Source organism: Hippoglossus hippoglossus, chromosome 3 (genome assembly GCF_009819705.1).
Source record: "Hippoglossus hippoglossus isolate fHipHip1 chromosome 3, fHipHip1.pri, whole genome shotgun sequence".
Lineage (NCBI taxonomy): Eukaryota > Metazoa > Chordata > Actinopteri > Pleuronectiformes > Pleuronectidae > Hippoglossus > Hippoglossus hippoglossus.
In genome coordinates this window covers 19,832,188-19,855,342 of record NC_047153.1, presented here as the reverse complement: position 1 = coordinate 19,855,342, position 23,155 = coordinate 19,832,188, and the positions used below count along the sequence as shown (strand labels likewise).

Genomic DNA, 23,155 nt, shown 5'->3' with positions numbered 1-23,155 from the left:
AGTGCTCCACTAAATATGTAAATACTGTTTTTATACACAGACATATAAATTATTTAAAAGTGAAACTTGGTATTATGATTGCATTATTAAATAATTCAACACATAGTATACTCTGAAGTTTGTTTCCATGTCACATGATGTGGTATGTACATAAATAATGGGCAGTTTCTAACTTGTTACTAGTGGTTGAACTTGACTTATACAGGATATCAGGGCATTTTTTAAGTTGACATTAAATCACAACCACATTTTCTGTTTATTGCAAGTTATTGCACTCAGAGAACACCTTGATGTGACCTACAATGTTGTGACAACTACAAGGCAACATGGAGAAGAATGGCACTCAGTGGAGCCCATACCTCCGCCAAGGCCCAACAGTCGCCTTCAATTCAATCAAGCTGCATCAAATTACACACACTCATAGATATCGGTTCCCTAAACATGCCGGTTTGTTCCATCAAGATCCATCCACACCAAAATGTAATGGGTTCTTTTTTGCCTGATAGCTCATCCTTCCACAGAGTTTAGTGTTAATCCGTCCAGTAGTTTTTGCATAATCCTGCTGACTAACAAACAGTTGTAGATGAAAACATCACCTCCTTGAGAAGGTACTAAACAACTGTGACATTATCAAAGGGACAGTGTGCATCACAGACTTTTACAGGACAAGAGCTTCATGTTTTGACAGCTTTTGTCAGTTTCTGTCAGAACATTTTGCACCACATCTCGAAAGTGCTGCTTTTTGAAAGCTGCATATTTGTTCTTGATGGGGATGAAAGGAGGCTGAACATGACTTCCTTTTGTAAACCATAGACTGTGTGTAAAGATAGACCATATGACTGCTCCACAAAAATTAAGCCACAGTGTCTCAATCGCAACCTGGTGGCTGGCTGCAGTAAAGGTCATAAATCCCACCTCCTCCATGTAAGCAGATGGGACATGGACTAAACTAAACTAACATTGAAAGTAGACGTTAAATTTGGATGTCATTGTAAAACATGTAAAACAAAATAGGGTGACAGCTGAGACTGACTCACGATTGGTCGAACATGTGCCTCTGTCTCTAAATGCACAAGACAGAAGCGGTCGTAAGCCATATTTTGGCTTCATTTATGGAAATGGAGACGATTTGTCCATCTTTACGTCCAGTTTATACATGGTACAGACTGACATTCCATGGATAATGTAAACAGGATAAAAACCTTAAAATAAATAATGTAATGCATTATTTCCCCAACACATAATTCCTTTGTCAAGAATACAGCTTCTTCTCAACCTTAACTAATTTATATGTACGTCATGGTTAGGCTGGGCCACTAATGTGCTGTTACGTTATGAAGAGAAATGTAAAGAGTAAATTAAGTCGTGGCTATTTTGATTTCATAATTGCATTCAAAATACTGTCTCCTAAATATCATTCTGGGAAAATACTAATAACCTAGAAGACACCATTAGCCTCGTCTATAAGACAACAGTAACACAACAGCGCACTTCACTTTGTGTGGTAAAGTGTAGCTCAGTTTGCAGTCAGGTTGGTATCTGTGACATTTTTGCTAAAGTTTCCAAACATTCTGGAGCAGAATAGTCGATATCAGTACAAGCAGAATATCTCACGACAGACAGTGTGGGTTATTAGACTGTCTAGGCCGAACGCAGCCAGAGTTAATGACACGGGCCACCGCAGCTCCACTGACAGGCAGCAGACTGATATGGGACGAGTGTGGTGAGACTCGAGCTGGATCAGAGAGAAGCAACACACCGCAGGCACTGCAGGTACATCAACACACACAAACACACTCAACAAGATGTGCTGTGAGCAATAATGCAAATACCCACACACAGGTGAAGTGATGTATTCGCACACAGCCCTGGTGTGATAGGATTAAATACTTTTCTCCAGGTGCGAAGTGAAAGGCTGCAGCATCTTAATCCGCCCGAGAGCAAAGAATTCCAAACAATGTAACATGAGAGGGTCGAATCCAAACAGCTGCCTTCTGATGAAAGCAAACACTGGCCGGTGCCCCCCCCAAATCGTCCCCAACGATCTCCACCCGGCTTCTGATTACCTGCTTCCTCATATGCCTCCCTCCAAGCTCAGCTGCAGCTCCAGGGGCCGCGAGCAGCCACAACCTGTCCCTCGAGCGTCATCGACACACTGACACTGGCCGGGAGCGGGAAAAGGTTTTAGGTTTCTTACTTGGAGGCTACAGATTCTAACAATGACTCACTTTTCAGATTGAGGAGGTCACGATGTTAGACTCCACTGATTCACTGTTATGTCATTAAAGAACAATGATCAGAGGAATAAGGTTGAGCACAGCGACACTAATCGTAGTCGAGCAGGTTGTAATTCTGTTTTTAATTCCATTTAGTGCAAAAGTGCATCCACTCATGTGCAGAGGTGTTAACAGATAACACAGATAATAACTGGAAAAATGTCTCTTATCAGTTATTTTCCCGTCAAACGTTTAGGCTTCGGCCCCGACTAATGCTGAAATCGCCTGAAGCCATCTGAGACTTGTGCAGCTCCTTCAGGAGCCACAAAGGGCTTTGTAACACACATCTGGTTGCTTGTATGAGTGATGACTACGCATGTGAGTCTGACATCTGGGCTGTTAGCCACACGACTGTGTTTTAATTAATGAAAAATGATTGCATATTAATGCTGTCATTGTAATGTCATTGTTGTTGTTGCTGTTACATCATCCCTAGCCATTACATTGTTATTGCACAACAGTTATAAATCTGGTTTTAATGCAACTTAATATTATCAACATGTAATATATATATGTATGTAAATTACATTTTTTCACAAACTTTTTATTTTGATCATTGTATTTTACAATTGAAATTGCAAAATGTGTGGTTAAAGGACCAGTATATAGGATTGAGTCGTTTTTAGTGGTGAGGATACAGACTGCAACCATCTGAATACGCCTCCCTTTCAGCGGTGTAGAGGAGAACCTGCAGTGGCCCCTCAGGTAACTAGGATGGGAAAGGACCCCTCTAGAGCCACTGATTGGTTTGTTGGGCGACTCTAGAAACATGTTGGATTTTGTGGAAGAGGATTTTGATTCTGAGCAGCTTTGCACAAGGTAAGAATACATGATTCTAATTGTTTCAGGTGATTACTCACTGATGAATATGTTATTATTATATTCAATCTGTCCATTATCTGTACCGCGTATCCTTTGTCGCACAGGGGGAGCTGGAGCCAGTCCCTGCTGACATCGGGAGAGAGGCAGCGTATCTCACTCTCACATCCACAAGGTCAATTTAGAGCATCAGTGCTCCCCAAGACTTGCAGGCAGACTTTGTAAAAATGCTTTTTAAAATGCTTACAATCACTTTGCTCAAACTGGAAAAATGCCAAGATGTGCGATCCAGGGTTAGTTTAAAAAGTATTGTTATATGTCAACTGTGTACCACTGTGTTTAAATTCTGTCATGACAAGTGGTTATTAATGTGACAAATAACAGGGGCTCATATCATATCGAACCCAGTTCAGAACATTAGAGGGAAAATTTCTCACATATCAAATAGGGACACAGCGACAAAGGAATCCCTTGAAAGAACTGATGATAATGTGACAGTAGGGAGATGCTGAGTCTTTTGCCTCCAGGTAAACAAACCTGAGAACCCAAATTACACAAAAGCCACTAGAAGACAGAGAAACCTTATCTGATACAATTTAAGACATTTACATTCCTGTAATTCTTCCCTCTGAGCCTGAGGGCGATTGCTTGGAGCACAGTTCAACGTGCGCAGCTCAGGAAACACCACCTAGGGGTGAGCGAGATGCACGAGTCACAGCTTTGTGCCTAAAAACCTAAATTAATCTCAGCATATTTTGTTGGATTAACTTGTGTCAAATCTGTCAGAGCAAGAGAAATAAAGTACATGAGGTTCATGGTGCACGTTCAGAGGTGGGGAACGGGGGCACATCGCCACTGGCAATCTTTGGAAACACAATGTGCCACTGGAGACTTCATTGTTCGTCCGTCCTGCGGTTTCATTAATCACACAATGCAGAGGAGGAGAGAGGGGACAGGTCAGACAATACGGTGCCTGGGAAACACCTTGCCCCGGCCCCAAAAATGAAGCTTTAATAAATGTGCCCCACGAAGACACAGCTGGATCACACACAGGTCAAAGTGTCTTATTTATCGTCTCGTATTATTTTACTGAAGGCATGTGCATCGGTACATGAGGGAAGGAAGTGTGTGTTGATGAAATGAATGTTAGCAGTTTGGCCCAATAAACAGAAATTTAAGCCATCAACTAAAAGGATACATTTAAATTCGTTGTATTAATGTGATTTATCGCACATACAGTTGTTTGCACTCCACAGCTCCACTAAAAGGAACGGGGGCTGGGTGCTATGTTGTTTTTGCTGAAGGCCACCTCAGAGATCAATGGCAGCTGTTCACTGGGAGTAGAGCATTACTCATTCCCAACCACTTTCCCCCCCGGAAACTCTTTAGAGAATGAAACACTTGGTCTCTTAAAAAATATATGTATATTTTTAAATCCCCCAAAAAACATTATAACACTTCTTATACACCAAAATTAGCGGGTACACGCAGGTTATTTCAAAAGCAGCTAAAGCCGCTAAAAAAGATTAATTCCTTTAACATTGCCCGTAGAGGGTTTTTTTCCTGGAGAGAGAAATCTGGAATGAAAAAAGATAGCTGCTGCACGTTGTTCCTGAGATGTATAAAATATGAAGTACACAAACGTTTGTGGCTATTTACGCGCCAACGCCCGGAAGTTACATGTTCATCATAATGTCATCAAAAGTGCAGTGGGAGAATCGAGACTTCCAAAATAAAGAGGAAAAAGAAATTAGCGCGTTCAACCGCGTGTCATATTTCCGATAAAAGCCCGACTTTACAGAGTCATTGAGCCCGAGAGTAAATGCTGACATCATCCATTCCCATAGCAGTGGCAAAGGGGGGTTTCATAGCCAGACAGTTATCTTAGCTTAGCATAAAGACTGGAGGCAGGTGGGAATAGCTAGCCTGGCTTTGTTAAAATAAATTTAATTTAATCAATTTAAAACCACCGACCAGTTGCATATTGATAGAATTTTTCAAATCAGTAAATCAGCAGAAATCCTTCCTCACATGAACTTAGGCAGAGGAAGCTTTAGATTGTGTTTCCGTCCTCACATGAATGGAACTTTTTTTCGACTGAATATTCATCCAAATTTGGGATCTTGACAAATCATCACTTAATTTTAGTGCACATTAGTCTGGCAACTGGCTCTGTGCAGTCGTTCTGCAGAGAGATAACCGTCTCTGCCAGCTCGTCCTTGGGGCGTTAAAACTGGAGCATTAAGGACAATCTGATCATTTCATTCTCCTCAACATCAGCAGCAACCCTCTGCTCCCTCTGCATCAATGAAACCGAACACTTTCACCTCAATAAATGAAATGATTTAAACCAGTAAGCCACAGAAAATGTTTGCCCTCACATGGAAACAGGGTGATATTTGAGGAATACAAAAAAAAAAAACTCCGGATGATGTTGCAGCTTTCCAGTTACCGGGAGGATTAAAGGGCCTAAATCACAACAAACATCACAGCTCAGCCGCGCAGCACAGACCGACCGAAGCTCGCTAACTGTCTGTTATCTTCCACCACTCTCGTGGATAAGTAGCAGGCCCAGATATGCAATTAGCTAAATGGCTCCATGGGATCCCTGCGTAATTAATGCAGCCAGGGGGGAGGTTCTCTTGTGTGGTGGGGGACTCATTACCCGCTGCCCACGCACCGAGCCACATGTCCAGAATTGCACTCATCATATAGAGTTTAATACCAGAGAAAATGTTGACTTTTGACTTGACCCAGAACTAAGTTAGGTGCATAATACCTGGATAACAAAATATATACAATAGAAGTAAGCAAACTTTCAGATTATTAACCACATTGCTGTTCACATTTGTATTACTATTTTTTTAAATTATAGTTCTATAACTATATATGTACTTGTATTAAAATTATATTAATTATTGCCACTGTAGTATATGTCTGCCTACTGTAACATATTTATTGTGCTAAAGTTGAGTTGGCTCCGAAACAATCAAATGTCAATACAGGTAATGATCTTTAAAACCTTTGAGTATACAACAATACAAATGTTGAATATTGAGGCAGATAATGTAACATTTCAGTCCACATATCAGCCCGAATTTGACCAAAGTCACAAACAGAAGCAGCAGATTCTACAATTTCAACTTGACGACCCCCTTGTTCACCAGAAGCCAGCAGAGCACTGCACCCAATAACAATAATGCCTCCATCTTTATAAACACATAGCATCTGCTCTCACTGTGTTTCTGTGTAAGAGTGAGCAATATATTTTCTGCAGCAGTACAGACTCTATGATACTGAGTCTTGCAGCAGTGATCCCATCCTGCATCAAGAAGTTCTACCCTAAAGAAAACGACACACTCGTCACTCAGTGGTCGATCATTGTACAGAGATCCTCAGAAGTAAATAACAAGGAGCAGAGTTATGTACTTTACACAAAAATAAACTGTTCCTATGTGACCGTTTGTGGATAAAAAATGACTTCAATGCAGCTTTCTCCTAATTTTGTGTCTCCAATAGAATAAGCACAAATATTTTCATTGTGTAACTAAATGATATCACACCCCTTTGTATTGTGTGTAAGTTCAAGTATTGAGACAAAAGGAGAAAACCAAGTATGGACCAGGTCCCTTAAGCCGTTTTCAGACATGTCCAGCTGAGGATCTCCACAGAATTGGGTCCGGACTTTCCTTCTGAGTTCTCGTTTCACACATGCACAACGCAGCAGGGGATTCATCAACAAATAATCATGTGGAGGATTAAAGCTTTTTAAAGAAAGCCTCAGAGCAGCTACATTAAGGCTGCATGTGAATTTTCGACTAATCTTGAGACTATTTTGGGGGTTAGTCACTTTAATCAGTTGGTCCATATAATATAGTAAAGTTTAAAATTTTCAACTCAACAAATAAAGCCCAGGGTGGTGTAGGTAGTGTGTTGGCAAACAGACATGTTAAGTTTCTGAACATAGAATACAGCAAAAGCAGCATATTATTAATTTTGAGATGCTGGAACAATTGAATGATACAATTAATTAATTAATTAATCAATCAATCTATCGCCAAAATAGTTGCTGGTTATTTTCACTTTCACCTATCGAGAAAAATGATCTAATTCCCTTTCATTAAATCTCTTTTCCCAGTTTTTGAGGGATGGGGGGGCGTTGAGGACATCTGGAGAACAGCTGTTGCTTTGCGTCACATGCGGGTGCACACACACACACACTACCACACACAGTTAAGGTCAAGGGGTCAGGAGCCCCGTTTCCAGACGGACGTCCCATTTAATCTGGTCAAGGTACGGACAATCTCTGGAAATCAAACACCACGCAGCCACGGTTACACACAAAAATAGGCACAGATGTGCACACAAACAGACACACACACACAGCAGACAGAGCCCCTCTCGTCTCTCTTCTATACAAGGCAACTATTCGACCCTCTCATGGGAGGGCAGAGATTCTCAATGATTAGTCCTGCCTTCCACAGAGGGGGGGGGGGGTTACACTGCTACTAATTCAATTACACAGACCTTCGTCCCTGTTCGAGCCGACTCCCAGTTCCATGAATGGAATGGGGCAGACAAGCAACAATGTGCTTACGTTTGTGATTTACATGTGGTTCACAGTTTTTTTTTTAGCTTGAGAGTGGGCCCCTGTGTGAGTTTAGGTGTGTGCGTGTGTGTGTGTGTGTGTGTGTGTGTGTGTGTGTGTGTGTGTGTGTGTGTGTGTGAACACTGTAGACGAATGTGAGACATGATGTAGAGAGTAACAGTAGAGAGATTCTCAGGTTCTCAGACACATGAAGGTGAAAAACACAATTTATTCCAGGAATAGTATTAAATAACAGTGCAGGCGTTTTGTGCAAGTGTTAATTTCTTGGCAACTTCCTCATACCACAAGGTTAGAGACAAGGCTAAACACACCAGGGCTAAAAGACACATTTCAGCAAAAGGAAACACAAATTTGGGAATCAGAAGATTATCTGAGCCGTTCTTTATACATTTACATACCATTTCAAGTGACTGAATTAATCGTCCAAGGAAATAATATTTACAATGTTCCTCTCTTCTGTAGCAGTAAATTAAAAGGACAGCAAGTCAGCCTCACATTCCACATACGGAGCAGCCTCAATAACAACTTTGAGTTAAAATGCATGTTCCTGCTCAACATTTGCCGATGATACATTTTAACAGCAAGCCTTCATGAAAAATTACAGTTTTGGAGAATAGAAATGTACTGATCTTAAATAAAGTCCATCAACTATTCAAAGATTCCACAGCGTAAGTACTTCTCTCAGGACACATCAACAACATTTGGAGGCAGTTGGGACTTTCACCGGCCGGAATTTTCAGCTGAAATGATTTACTTGTTGTGCATTATCACCCATTTCCTCCGAGTTACTCATTAACCAGCAGCTGGCTCCTGGGAGTAATGCCGCCCTGCAGAATTCCCCTCAAACGGCTGACCCGAAAGGCAGGTCATGTCGTCTACCACCATCACAAGAGTGGGAGGAGAGCTGCTTTGATGGAAAAAGGGAGAAACTGGAACCCGTCATCTTGGGAAAGGAGATTTCACAGCAAATGTGGTTTAAACGACACTGAATGCCACCGCATGCAATTGCACATGAATTGCCGTCAAGAGGTTCAAGCCTTTTCTATCTTTATTGTCTTACAAATAAAAATAAAACATAAAATCTATTAAATTGTAATAAGATTTTAATTTAACAACTAATAAGAGGGAGGGTAGAGAACTTGCACATCAGCAACTACAGGCATTTGAATCACCGTGTTCTTCCTCAGGATAAAACCTCAGGACACATTTTCAAATAGCAAAAAACACCAACCCTCATTAAAAACTATATTTTAAAACCCCCACTCATCAGATTACAGTTTTAAATATCACTTCATATCACACACTTATTTCCCCATTTTCCATCATCCATCCTGCGTGAGGTTTCAAGCGAACTGAGGTTCAGAGCTGAACACTCGGGACCTGGTCCAATGTGTCAATCGGGTCCTGCTGGTCGTGGCGATACCAGCTGCCAAGTGGTTGTGGCATAGCAGAGCAGCTTGAATCAAATCCCACTGTCACGCTCCCCGGTAGAGTATGATAGATACTGAGCTCTGGTTACACCGCCTGGTCACTACGCTTGAAGCCCCGTACACCAATGGGACCAGAGATCTCTACGTGGATGTAAAAGCATATAGTAACGAGAACGGCACATAGAGCACATAACTCTGCCAAGGCCGAACATCCTACACATGTTTGTCTAGTTCTTATAGAATTAACATAAAAGAAAAAAGGAAGGGATGATAAATTATTTGTCTGTCATATACAAATAATTTATAGTTAAAAATAATGACCATACCCTGCAACTTGTTTGAGAATCTTGCTGTTTGCCCAAAAGCTCTCAAATCTCATTGTCTTATCAAGTTGACATCTTCGTCTGCATCTTCTATGTGAATGGCTCCTCTTTCTCATCCTGAGATATTTGCATTCTTCCAGTTTTTGCATGTGTAGAAATTAGGGCTGGATACATAATTGAAGTAAAGCTGTTTTTTGGAAGTAGAACTATTCTTGCTTTATGAAGAGAAACGGCACCATAGAAACGCGATTGTCACATAAGTTCCCATTTGATTAAAACCTCAGACAAACGAGAAAAATATTTTCCTATATACTATTTGACACATATGGGCTGCCAATGTGCTCACTCCTCAAAGTATCCGAACAAATGGCCCATAAAAAATGCACTGGCAGCCTCGGAAGTGAGTACATCATTTACAAGACACAATAAATCATCAAAGCCCAGTTTAAAAGGCAGCGTCTCAGTCTGGCAGTCCAGCAGATTAGGACAGACCGGGCCTCTTCATGAGCTACTGACCTAATCTTCTTTTGCATCTCAGCCGTGGAGATATGAGAGTCCTCTAATCCGCTCATTGGGTGAACAGCTGCGAGGAGACATTTAACTGTCTGCCACTGTAGCCGCGGCCACTCCGGCCTTCAAAACCCAATTTAGTCAACAGCTATATGGATTGACATACATTTTTATTAGGATAAGGACTGCTCTGCAATCCCTTATCTTTTCCATTAGCTGCTGCATTCAAGGTTTTTTTTAAATGGATGAGTGCCTCTCTCCGTGTGACACTTTTTTCCCAAAGCCCTTTTGGAAAAGTTCACTGCAATTCCAGGGCGAGTTGACGTGATAACAATTCCAGGCAGGTTAAGACAACCGGCAGGCAGGAGAACCAATTAAAAAGCAGGCTGGTGGCAGGGCAGAGGCACTACATGAGAGGAAAAACATGACATGGGAGATACACTGCTTTACAGGGTTGTGGCCGCCTATTGTGGATGAACAATCCACCGACTCCAAGCCCAGTTTTGCCATGCTGACTCCAAAGTGAAAGTCTGCCTGCCCCCCTTTGCTTGTCAGTTCTATTGTTGGGAGCAGACAGGAGCCACTCCCAATTCACCTAATACACATTGAACACTCTGCATTGTTTGCAGAGTCTGGTGGCAAGGGCAGGCACACAACAGTGCAAGCATGAACACTGACTTTTTGCCTTTAGTATCCAATCCTGTGAAGACAGACAGACGACTTGAAATGCACCGTGGTTCCATCTAATTTGAATAGCAAATAGTGACTTTGCATCTAAAGAAACAGAGTAAAAGAGCAGCTCCACAATGAGAGTCAGCAGAGCACCCGCTGGGCACCACTGACAGTCTGCAGAATTGTTGCTTCAGCTGTGTAATGCATGTTTTAACATTCATATTCAAGAAATCCCTGTATAGAAGTCTTATATTTCTTTAAGAGAATATATATTCACCATTGCAGGACTGCTTGGCACCTCTTTTCCAGAATAAAACATGAATAAAATAATTCTGGTTCAAATCTGACCTAACACAGTTTCTATTTGTGGAAAATCCCACCTGAAATCAGCCATGTTTCTGTGTCAACTTTTTTAACCTGCAAAATGCAAAGGCATTATCTGATTAGATTTATAATCTAATGTAAGTATAACAGAGATAAACAGATGGCACAAAATCCAGGTTACAGCATTTACTCTATTTATAGTGTGAAGGAGTAAAGTGAAAAATCCTTTTCAGACCAATTTCCCTCCATAAATCGCTGTAGTAAACAATTTGAACTATTTCAGGCCAACAATTTCTCATGATGTGTCCTTTCAGAAACAGTTGAAGGTGACCAATTGTCAGTTATGGCAAATCATGCACGAGGAGTCAATTGTTTCAGATAACAAGACAAACGTAATGGAAGAAAAAAAAAATCTAAATGTCACACAGACAGTCAGTGTGAATATTCTGTCCATCAAAACGCCTCCCTTCCTCCATTTACCCGATGTGGGCTGCTGATTTACAGCCTGACCAAGGCAACCTGTGTCATCTCATCCCTGTGACTGGGTTGCAGCCGAGGTGTTGACACGCTGGCTATCTGCTGGGGTTGAGGAGGGAAAGGGTGGGGTGGTGAAATAGAGATAGGGGTGACAGAAATGAAGAGATGGATAGATTTGAGTGGCAGAAAATTTGACAGATAAAGAGGGAACACTGTTGGTGGATGGGAGTTGAGTAGGATATTTGTTTGAGGGGGGGTGCTACTGTTTCCTGCTGGGTCAGCAGACTGGGACTGATTCCAAAACAGCTTATTTTTCAGCAGGAATACCATGACCGCACCAGAGACAGGGACAGGAGGGAGGGAGGAGACGAGGGATACAAATTTAATGCAATGGTAGCTTTACTACGGTACCAATTGTCCAAATGCATCCTAAATACAATTTCTAGAGTGCTGTGCTCCGTGCTTACACTACTAATAGCTTATAGGTGTAATTCTTAAAATGTGAAACTATTCATTTAACATGTGCATGTCCACCAAGACCAACATTGTGAATTCAGAATGAAAGAATAATAATAATAATTCAAGCAAGGCAAGCCATATATTTTGTTACACCTTACACTTATGTGTCACTTGACTGTTTTGGACCAATCACAAACATGTGATCATTGCTGCAGTCAAAGTTAGACTAGTTTAATTAGCCTTCAGAGACCTCCCCCCTCCTCCCAGCACATTCAAGTCAGCAGAGTGGAAACCCTGAGGATTTGGAGAATCTTTACACCCTTACCACTTACGCATTAACACTAGACCATAAGTGCAGCGTGCCAAGTAGCACCTCTTCGTCCACTCTCATTAAGTAACAGAAAAACAAGTGTATGTGTGGGCTTTATTTGAACACAGCCTATCTTAATAAAGCATTGAGGGGTAGAGGAAAGTTGTGGAATGCGTGGCAGTCCAAACAGCACAGGAATGCCAGGTTGCATGTGAGCGCTCACCTGTTCCCACAGCTGCATGAAAGTAAAAGGCTTGGCAGCACAGTTAACAAAAAGCCAATCAAGGAACAAGCTTCACTTAGCATCAGAGGAAAAAAGATGAAAAACAAAAATCCCATTTCCCATTTGCCACTTGTAACTGGCATTTAAATCCCCCATTCTCTCCAAGCAGTGCATGTTGCCAATTTGAAAAAAGGCACAGAGTTTCTGCAAGAGCATTCACCAAAGACCAGGCAGCAACAAATTTCCCACCTGCCGTTTGCCTACCCGCCTTACAAAACACAGATAGTCTAGTAGCTAATTGAGAGGGTGTCTGACTAACACTATAACTAACAAACTTGGAACTCAGTCTTCAAAGGAGAGACATCATTCAATCGTGTTGTCAAGGAGGCAAAGGGGTGGGTGGGTGGGGATGCCCCCCCTCAAGTAATTTCCCTAAGGGTGTTCTCTGCACAGGGGAGATAAGTAACCCAACTGAGGACAAGGCTGGCATTCTACCCTGAGTCCAAAAGACAAAACGCCCGAGTCCATCTGAAGCGAGGAATCTGACAATGCGGCAGTTGTGTCTTTGCCAGCTGGAGAACAAGCTCCCCATAGACATGCTGGTATGAAACATGGTGCACACCAACTTTAAAACTCAAAAGGATTAATATAAACAATCTGATTTTAAATTGGCAACTCAGAAGTTACTGACTTACATATTCAAACTAGGATCAGGAGTCATTTGCAACCGTTTGCAGAAATCTGCCTCAGAAAATAAGCATACGGCACTTATGAAGCATCAAATCCTGTCTTTAATCCTACACAAAGAACTACATCAGCAAGTGGAAGGTTAGGCCTTGTTCAACAGCATGCAGTTCATGTAGAGTGCATTCAATGAACAATCTAATGGTGATTATACAAAGCTGACAACAAAATCTGAGCATTGCAACTCTTGACTTAGCACAACCTCCACCACTGGCTTCCACTACCCAAACGATAATGATACTACCAATAAACATGAGTCTTGTTAATGTGTAAATATAATGCGACATATGGTTGCATATAAATGTTGAGACCTTAGACAGATTTAGGCCCATGGAGAAAAGAGCTATTTCGAAATATGATGTCTTAACCATCTTCACATCGGAGACCCAGGGACTTAAAAATGAATACTGCTTACAAATACAGATTAAGATTTTTACTGCAAGATAAAGAATTACTCAAATACCACCTTTAAGAAGTGAACAACAATTTATAGGAAGCAACTGCAAAAAAACAGCAACAACAACCCTCAACACTATACCACTGTGTGACAAGGTTATAATGTCATCTTGGGTCAGGGCAGCGCATAATACTAAAATGTTCCTTTGATTGGGCCTTGTTTGGACGTGAGCATACGACAGACAGGACACGCCTACCAAACTGTGAGTTGAGCTCACAGAAGAGCCATCTGCAGCAGGTGGATGGCCGCTCTCCAACAATCCTCCACTCCTCATAACTCGACTGACAACGTCCACCACACAAAGTCATTGGAAGGCAGCTAATGTGACCACTGTATCCTTGTGGCGAGCTGCATTAGCAAGCCCTGCCCATAGCACGGCACACGAATAAAGGGCTATTTTCAACCACTTGATTAACACTAAGCTTTCCACATGTAATGCAAGCCAGCTGCCCGGCTCATAGCGTCGCCATAAAAAAAAAAAAAAAACGGAGCAGTGTTTACAGCTCTACATAGCAGAGTACACTCTGTTTGAGTGGTCTTCAGTCTTCTTCTTGCTGTCCCCATTTCTAGAGAGGCCTGGCAGCACTCCCATGAACTCTCCCTTAACTAATAAACAAAGAATGGTTTCCCTTATATAGCTCTATTCAATCTGCAACCTCCACTAGCAATATCACAGGCCTGCAGAGAGGTGGGGGTGCGAGCGAGTTTGTTCCAGACAGAAAGGTTTGGGCCAAGGGCAAGGAGCTCTGACAGTACGATTGTGTAACAGTCATACATTAATGGCCACTTACAGTTCTATTTCTGGTGCCATCCAACTGCAGAATTTTGCAGTGTCAGGTAGGATGTGTTTGAGAGGGCAGCAAAGTGAGACACATCCAACACAAAACCATCTGAAAATAGACAAAGCGTCACACAGGAAACGGACTAAACACATTTTTTGTCATGTTTCAGCAAATTTGAACACAGCTGAAGCTGTTCACAAATACAGAATTAAAGGACTTAAACGACCAGTGAATAAAAACTTTTCTTTACCCTGAATTGAAAAAAAGAGATTGAGGGAGCACCATCTTTTCCTAATGGCAACCCACCCTCACAATTATGGATAAACAATACTAGCTCTGTTGCCTTTCAGTTTTTGTTGAGAACGTGGAACCTACTTTTTATACTATAGGGCAGATTGGGGAATATCCCCTGTACGTTTGAAGGTCTTCTGCACAAATTAAGTTCCCAACTACCAGGAGATGTTAGCAGTGTTGCAAGAGAGACTTGTTGTCAGATCTAAGAGACACAGGGGCTGTGTGCAAGTTCCTCAAAACCGTCCAGGCCGTAAGAATCACTCCATTTTAGTAGGAGAAACATCTATGAAACAAGATATTATACTTCCTAATAATATTGCCATAAAGTAGCATGTACATGCTGAATAGTACTTGTCCCAGGATGGATCCCTGATGGACCCCATAGGTAGGAGATAAGAAGATGAGGAAAACTGACCTAAAGCCACAGAGAATGCCCTTTTTTAGAGCAAGAATTTAAACAAATTTAGTGCTGCACGCTTGATACTAATCCTGTATCCTAAGTTATTATTTTTGAGCAGAGACTGGACAAGTGCTTGTTTAAAAGATGCAGGAACAGCAACAGAGGCTGGGCAAGAGTTAAGAAGACGAGGGACAATTATATAAAACATATCTTTTACAGTAAGGGTGGGCACTAAATCATGAGAGGAGGTTGTAGGTTTCATATAGATTCCTGTGTGTCTCAATCAAGACGAGGTATCTGGCTGCAATTGAGGTAGATCATTTTTCCATCCCCGCTCAGCTTTCTGACTGGCCTGCCTGACAGAACCGATTGAATCGTCTAACCCCTGATGGGATTTAAGTTCGGGGTGTCTACATCCCCGGATAGCTGAGCAGTAAGAGAGAACAGAAAAGATGATTTTCAATTATATGATAATCTGATTTGCAGTAAGAGAATCTGAGTAACAGGAATAATAAACAGGGGTTCTGGTAGTACAAAAACAGAAGGTGTCATTTAAGACAAGAGGCATGTAAACACTTAATATATGGTTAGCCTTATTTACTACAACATGTATGAGAACGTTCACCATGGGTTTACTTGGACAACATTTGTAAATATCCTAGTGTCAAATAATACAAACAATATATGTTATGGATAATTACAATTGTCAGACAGTATCACAGGAGATTTGTGAGACGACCGAGTCTGCTCCCTGAATTCTCAGGGTTATAATCAATCTTGATCCAATCGAACAGACTGCCTAGTGAAACATGGAGTTGGAAGACAATAAAATAGGTGTAATATTTAAAGCCTGACATTAAATAGAATATTCATTTTGGGATTTACATGTGTTACAGTATTAATTGTGAAATAAAGCTTTAGTTTCGTAATATTACTAAATGGATGAGAGCTCAACAGGCTGCACATGTAGCAGTGGCAGCAGTCAGAAGTATCACAGTTCCGTCATCCTGTATCATGATACAAGATCGTGGACGTCTCCGTCTCAGTTTCAGAGTCGTTACACCTCCAGCCAAATACTCAACCCACATTTCATAATGGCAACGGGAGAACAAAATACTGCCAAATCTTTCCGGAAAGTCATCCTTCAAGACTACACGATGTGATGTAACTTCTACCCTTCAACCAAATTTGTTCAACAGCCTCACACCCCACACTGGGAAAATTTCAGCTCCTCTACCAGCAGGGTGGCTTTACACCGGGGGGTTACTCCCCAAGTTAGCTGCCGAACATTTGTAGCAAGAATTTATCCTTATGGGAAAACCAAGAATAGCTGTCCCGGACGGCCGAGGGGGAGCAAAGGGGTGGGATACATTTCCAGCTCTCCTCAGAGCGTCCCCTCACTCAGCCCTGCTCAACGAAGCTCCGAGCTGCTCCGCACTCACTTCCTGGGGAATTCCAATGCGGGATTATTTTCACAAACCACAACGTCACAGGGACAAAAATACTTTGATGAGTGATACAAATGTTGAAATTTGTCAACAAACAACAAACATGTTTAAGTAACGAGGACACCATCTGCTCATGACTTCAGGAATAGATGTTGTTATAGTCTAAAGGATCTTCAAAGTGACAGAGGAAACCCAGATGCTCTAATCTTTAAAAGACAAGGGCAGGGCAAAAGTTTTCATTGGCTGAACCATTGAATCCGTGTGCACTCATTAGTTGCAGATTCAATTGACACTTCTCAAACAAATCCCATGCCTGTTTGTTTCCTCCTGTCACATTGTGATCAATTGCACACATATTACACATTGAGATCTTAAGATCGTTTTCTTTTGTAGCACGTGAGAGCAATAGTTATATGCATGTAAACAAACTTTGGATAAGATTCCACAAATAACCACACATGGCATTTAGCAGTTAATTGAATGAGTCCAAAATAAATGACTTTCCATACGACCACTTGTAGAGGAGAGTGTGTTACGCGTTTCACTTTCTGTCTACAGACCCTCTAATTCTGTCTGGCGAAGCAAAGCAGCAATCTCTATTTAATAGGCATGCTCCTTTAACCTTTAGGCATTTACTGCATTTCCTGGTTTCTTTGGCAAGATCAAACAACCCCCCAGAACAAGGAAGAGGGGGTAAGATGGAAAATTAATTTTACTGCCCAAAAGACATATAAGCTAAGTGTTCTGAGAGAAATGCAAAAATTACAGGGTGTCATGTAGTAACATGGTTCAAGAGGGTCTACACGCTGGACAGTGTGCTTATGAATTGGGAGCAGCAGACGCCCGATTAGGTTACATTTCTGCCCTGGTGACTTAAGAGGCATGAGTCTCGAGGTGGCGGCCATGGCAGTAGGGATTTCTGCCAGAGATGCAGTCCAGTAATAGCTGAAGAGCTCAGCTGTAACCTGAAACGTCTTTCGGAGCAGATACTCTTTCAGCCCGGGGCCGAATATGATGGTACACTTTGGCCAAATCCCCTTGAATTTACAGTGGCTTTGGCCAAAACAACTAGTGATCAGTGTTAGATAGTTTGATTTCTCTATTTAAATATATAACAGTACGTTTTTACAGTGGCGCCACGAGAAAATACGGTTTCATTATCGCAAAACATACGAGTGCGACATTAAAATAAGAGTAAAGTCAGTGACGATGAACTGGATATAAGTACTTAAATTACCAGAATAAAAATGGTAATGGCAGTTATATAATCATGAACAGCAATTTTAACTAGTGTTTGCTTATTTATAGCCAAAAAGCTGTAACATATCCTATGACGAGCAGGAGGCTAATAAAGAAGCCACTTAACATTCACAAATAGCTGGTTTTTCATTACCAAGTGACAGACTTTAACAGGAGCCCTCCACTTGATTTCACCACAGGGAACTTTAAAATTTAATGTCATATTTAACTCTAAATTATGTTCTTAAGTTAACGATCTTATGAATACTGTTACACACACTGCAATCTCAATCCCAGTGTCCTGTTTAAGCATGTCTGTATTAATAATATGTAAAAACTACTAATGGATCTAAATCAATAAATAATCTGTGGACATAAAAAATATCCATAAGACCTTCATTTTTTGCATTTAGTGTATTCCCCTGGGATAACAGTTCAAATGAACAATTACATTCAAAACGCCTATTAAGAGGTAGGCAGCATGAGTTTCCATCCCCTGTCACTATGACAACCATACTGGATACTGCTGCTCCAGACTGATCAGCATGACCGAAATAATTTTTGGGATTTTTAAACCTGACTGAGGTCCACTGACTTACATCACAGCACATGCGAAGGCTGCTGCGGGGAAACACTTGCTCAGACAGGCTGCTCATACTTCATGTTTAATTGTAGACAGAAAAAAAGTTTAAATCACAACAATCCAGGCAGAGTATTTCAAATCAATCCATCAGCAACAGCTATGAGTGTAGAACTAGTTACTTAAAGGCCACCAGTGTATTGGCTTTTATTAAATGCTGTGTACGTTGCATGGTGGACTGAGTGGGATGCAGGCAACCCAGAGCTCAGTGGGAGGTGGGAAAACGCAGAAAGTAGAAGGGAGTTGCACAGAAGCCTCTGCTAGATCCGCCCAGTAATGACTAAGCATCCAAAACTCACACATTGTTGTAGCTAAATCCAACTACTTTCATAATGATGAGTCCCCACTGAACAGAGATATTCTCTTCAGGGAATACAAAATGATGAATACATGTAGGATTTACACTTTGCTAACAGCAACAAAGTTGCCGCTTCTGTCGTCATCTCAAAGTGCATTATTGGTAATGTAGTCATTTTAATGCAACATAAAACATCTGGCCTCTGAATTATTTCCTCTACTTACATCAAAAATCAAATAATAACTTGAAATGTACAGCCTTATTTGAACTCAATATATCTCACATTAACTTATTAACAACCGCTACAACAATCAAATCACAGTCGTCACAACACACGTCCAACATTACCACTTCAACTTTGTTCACTTGCTTCAATGCAGATTGACCAGAGGGACAGAATCTTTTTCTAAACGTGAAAATCAATATCTTGATATTCATACTGAATGTGCTGCCCATGCTTCATTTAAAATTTGAGCTTAATAAAACTGTGACACTTGAATATTGTGTGAGCCGACTACATGTTGCTCACTACAGAGAGACCCTTTTAAAATGAGATTGTGGCAAGAACAAAGAACAGTGTAAAGTGATTCAATGTGTTTTCTGTCTGATAGCGTCTGAAACCAAGCAAGCACTGACTGCGCACACACACACACACACACACACACACACACACACACACACACACATAAGAAAGACCCCCGCACAGGGGCCCTCTGTTTCTCACAGGAAGACCTGCTAGGAATCTTGAGATTTAACTCTTATGTTTAAAAGGTACACATGCCTTGGCTTAGTCACAACAAAGTGTGAAATTCTGTGATATTGTTAACTTGAACTAGGCCAGACATTCCTCCACCTCCATTCATACCTCCACCCCCCTCACACTGCAGGACTCTCCGCACTGAGCACATCACGACACCTCCAGAACAGTCCCAAAATGTGCGTCGGCAATCTGGAAGGTATTAATATGCACAAACTGAAGAAACACCTTTGGTTAACATAGCAAAAGCAAGTGTGCATTAATAAAAGATCAAAGATAAATGGTGTATGCGTCCATAGTGTGAAATGAACTCAAAGGATTAGAGGGTGGAAACGACGGACTCCACCACCACGAAAGTTATTTGCAGAAAGTAAATATTCTGAATGCATGTTGCAGAAAACATGATTAAAGATGGGGTTTGCTTTCATCAAAAGTTTTGGGACTATAAATAAGCGTCCGTTATAAAATGATTCCGTCTGATTCCGATGAATCCACTATGTGAGGGATAATTTTGTCACTCCATCGCTAAGGTTGAGGAAAGTGTGTGTGCGTGTTTGTGTTGCATGAACAATATGTAACATCAGCCTCTAGGGGTCTCTTCATACAGTGGATGGAAAAAACAGCCGACTGGCTAACTAGCTAGCAGTGTTGAGCGGATATGGCGGAAATTGGGGCGACCAGTATGAAACGTTCCATTACCTTGAATCAAACTGGGGATTTCTCTGAGACATTTAGGATAATGCCAGTACACAAGTCAACAATATCATAACATATGTCCAGTTGTTTTTTTTAAATGAAGAATTCTTACATATCACATTTAGAATTAAAAGCAATGCTGAATTACATCTTAAGCCCTGTATGGCAAACATAAGCTTAATTTATGTGAAGACATGTTTGCTTATTCAGAGGACCCATCGTGTCAACATAAGGTTGGAGTCAGAGATCACAGAGGAGTCCCCTAAGTCCCCTAAAAAGGGGAGTCCAGAGGAGTCCCCTAAGTCCCCTAAAAAGTCCCACAAACAAGGGGCTGGAAAGCTTCCAAATATGAAATCTACAAATAATGGCAACCATGGATGAATCTGTTCACGCTTTCATCATTAAAGTTTTATCTTAATTTCCATCAGGTCCAATGTGACATGATTAACAAACTGTTGATGCTTTAATGAGGTCACGAGTCTGCTGAGACCTTCCCTGAAAAGTAATCTTGCAAGTAAAGCTGTTCTCCACAGCCACATAGGACCATTATCCCTCCAATAAACAAAAACTACAGCAAGTATTTTGCCAGTTTTGGCAACGAAACACTGACGCCTAGTTACCAACACAGCAACAACTTCCAAACTCTTGTTTCAGACTCTGAGATCCATAAAAAAAAAAAAAAGGAATGACCAACTGGGAGCTGCACTGAGAAACATGAAGAGAAGACCAGGATCCTTCACCAAGCTGTTGCTGCATTAACAACAGGTTCTTCCTATTTCAGAGCAACTGTAAAACAAGTGTGAAGGGATTCTGACAGACAGATATTCCGCTAATAATCTGACTACGTCTTTCACATACAGTAACGTGTGAGTCACTTTATGTGATAGACATACTGTATGTAGAGCAATAACTGCCGCCGAGCTGGACGTGACAACAAACCATTGGCTCCCTTCCATCCGTCCAGTGCATTAACATTGTACCTCTGGTGATTAAATTGTCATTATGGGCTGCTCATTACTTCCTCTCTGTGCTCACAAGTGACAGCAGAGGCCTATTTCCATGCCGTGAAAGAGACAGATCAATAAATCAGTGATGAATCTACCACCGGAAGAGATCGGCCATGAAGGTCTTTACGAGCCAGACGCACGTGACCATCGAGGGTTAGTCCCCTCAGGCCTTTCAGAGCAACATGACCATCACAGTATAGGTTCATTATTCTCTGCGGGATGTGTGTATAAATAATGTGGTCTCAACATGTGTAGAATCCATCGCTTCTCCTTGCAGCGCTAAATAACTGAGCAGCTGCAAAATAAAAGAGAGAATGTGTTGATCATTCTGCTTTGAGAAGATTAGTCACAAACTGCTAATGAAAGTATCATCATACTGAAGGTCAGTGCAGCCGCTAATATGATGAGGAGAAAAAAAGCATTTGATTGCCAGTTTTATGTCAGGGAAACACCAGATAAGAGTTTGGTCAGTTTAACAAATGACGTGCCGCCGCCGGTGGCAGGGCTGCATACCAAGCAGCAGGAGCGGTGAGCAGATAGCAACACTTTAACTATGTGGCCTGAGAAAATGACATTTTCACAGAGATGAAGCAGAAGTGTCACTGATCAGCACAGGAGAACAAGAGGCGGCTTCATTAGACGAAGAAGAGCTGCCATTTTGAAAGGACAGATCTCGACAAAGGGCAACTTAAAGAAACGATGACATTCTCCTCGCTGCTGCAATTTTCTCCACACCTTTACCAACTATAGATTTTTTGTGGGGGAGAGATAAAGAAATATTTAATAACTGCCGAGCGCCCCGGCAAGAAATGCCACCGTCTGCCACATGGATCTTAATATACAGGAGTGATGTGAGACACACCTAAAGGGATGTGTAACAATCAGAGCGCTCGCTCCTGAGGCATCGCACACAAACACACACACACACACAGAGAGGATCCTGCAGCCTGTAAGGTCATGTGTCTTTTTTCTGTCAAGCCTAGGTCTAGGCAGCTGGAGGGCGAAGTGTGTGTGTGTGTGTGTGTGTGTGTGTGTGTGAGTGAGTGGGCTTCGGGGGCGTTTTACTTCTTCTCATAGAGAAAAGTGCTGCACATAGATGCACTGTATGAATGTAAAACTGTTGAGTGGTCATCGAGACTAGAAAAGCTCAATATAAATACAGACCGTTTTACTTTTGCTCATTAAACTGCCAAAGAAACTTCCTTGCATATCAAACATTTCTTGCCCGGTGTCCCCATCTCATATGACCTGTCATGTCTGCCTCCCAACCAGATATCACTCTCTCACACACACACACACACACACACACACACACACACACACACACACACACACACACACACACACACACACACACACACACACACACACACACACACACACACACACACACACACACACACACACACACACACACACACACACACACACACACACACACACCATTTCCTCTGGAGAAGGTCCCTAAAGAGGTCAACTTATTGAGGACACTCATTGGCATAATGCAAAGCCTAACCATAATCCAAACCTAACTCTAACCGATATGAACCTACTAATTCACCTACCTCTTTTTTTCTTTCCACATTCTAACCCCCTATCCTGTCCCCTAACCTAGGGGCTTTTCACATAACAGAGGGGCACATATATATATATATATATATATAAATCTGTGCCTGTGCCTACTCAACACATGCGTCTGTTTAAATGTATCAACCCCCAAATTTAACCCCAAAACCCCATAAAAATGTGAGGACCTGCAAAAATGTTCTCACTCTATAAGGTATGTGCTGAAATGTCACTGTAATTTACTGGCTACTGACTGATCCGCGCGCACGCACGCACACGCACACACACACACACACACACACACAGAGTGTATTCATCCCTGTGCACAAACTTGGCACGTGATTAATCAAGTGATGTGAGGACACGGTTGATGAACAATAATAAACAGAGGAGAC

General features: G+C 41.6%; 1 protein-coding gene across 3 annotated transcripts in view; it reads right to left on the bottom strand.

Annotated features, from left to right (window-relative positions):
• The window catches only part of tln2a (talin 2a), a 105,002-nt gene that overhangs the window by 68,936 nt on the left and 12,911 nt on the right, over positions 1-23,155 (bottom strand). The window lies entirely within an intron of this gene.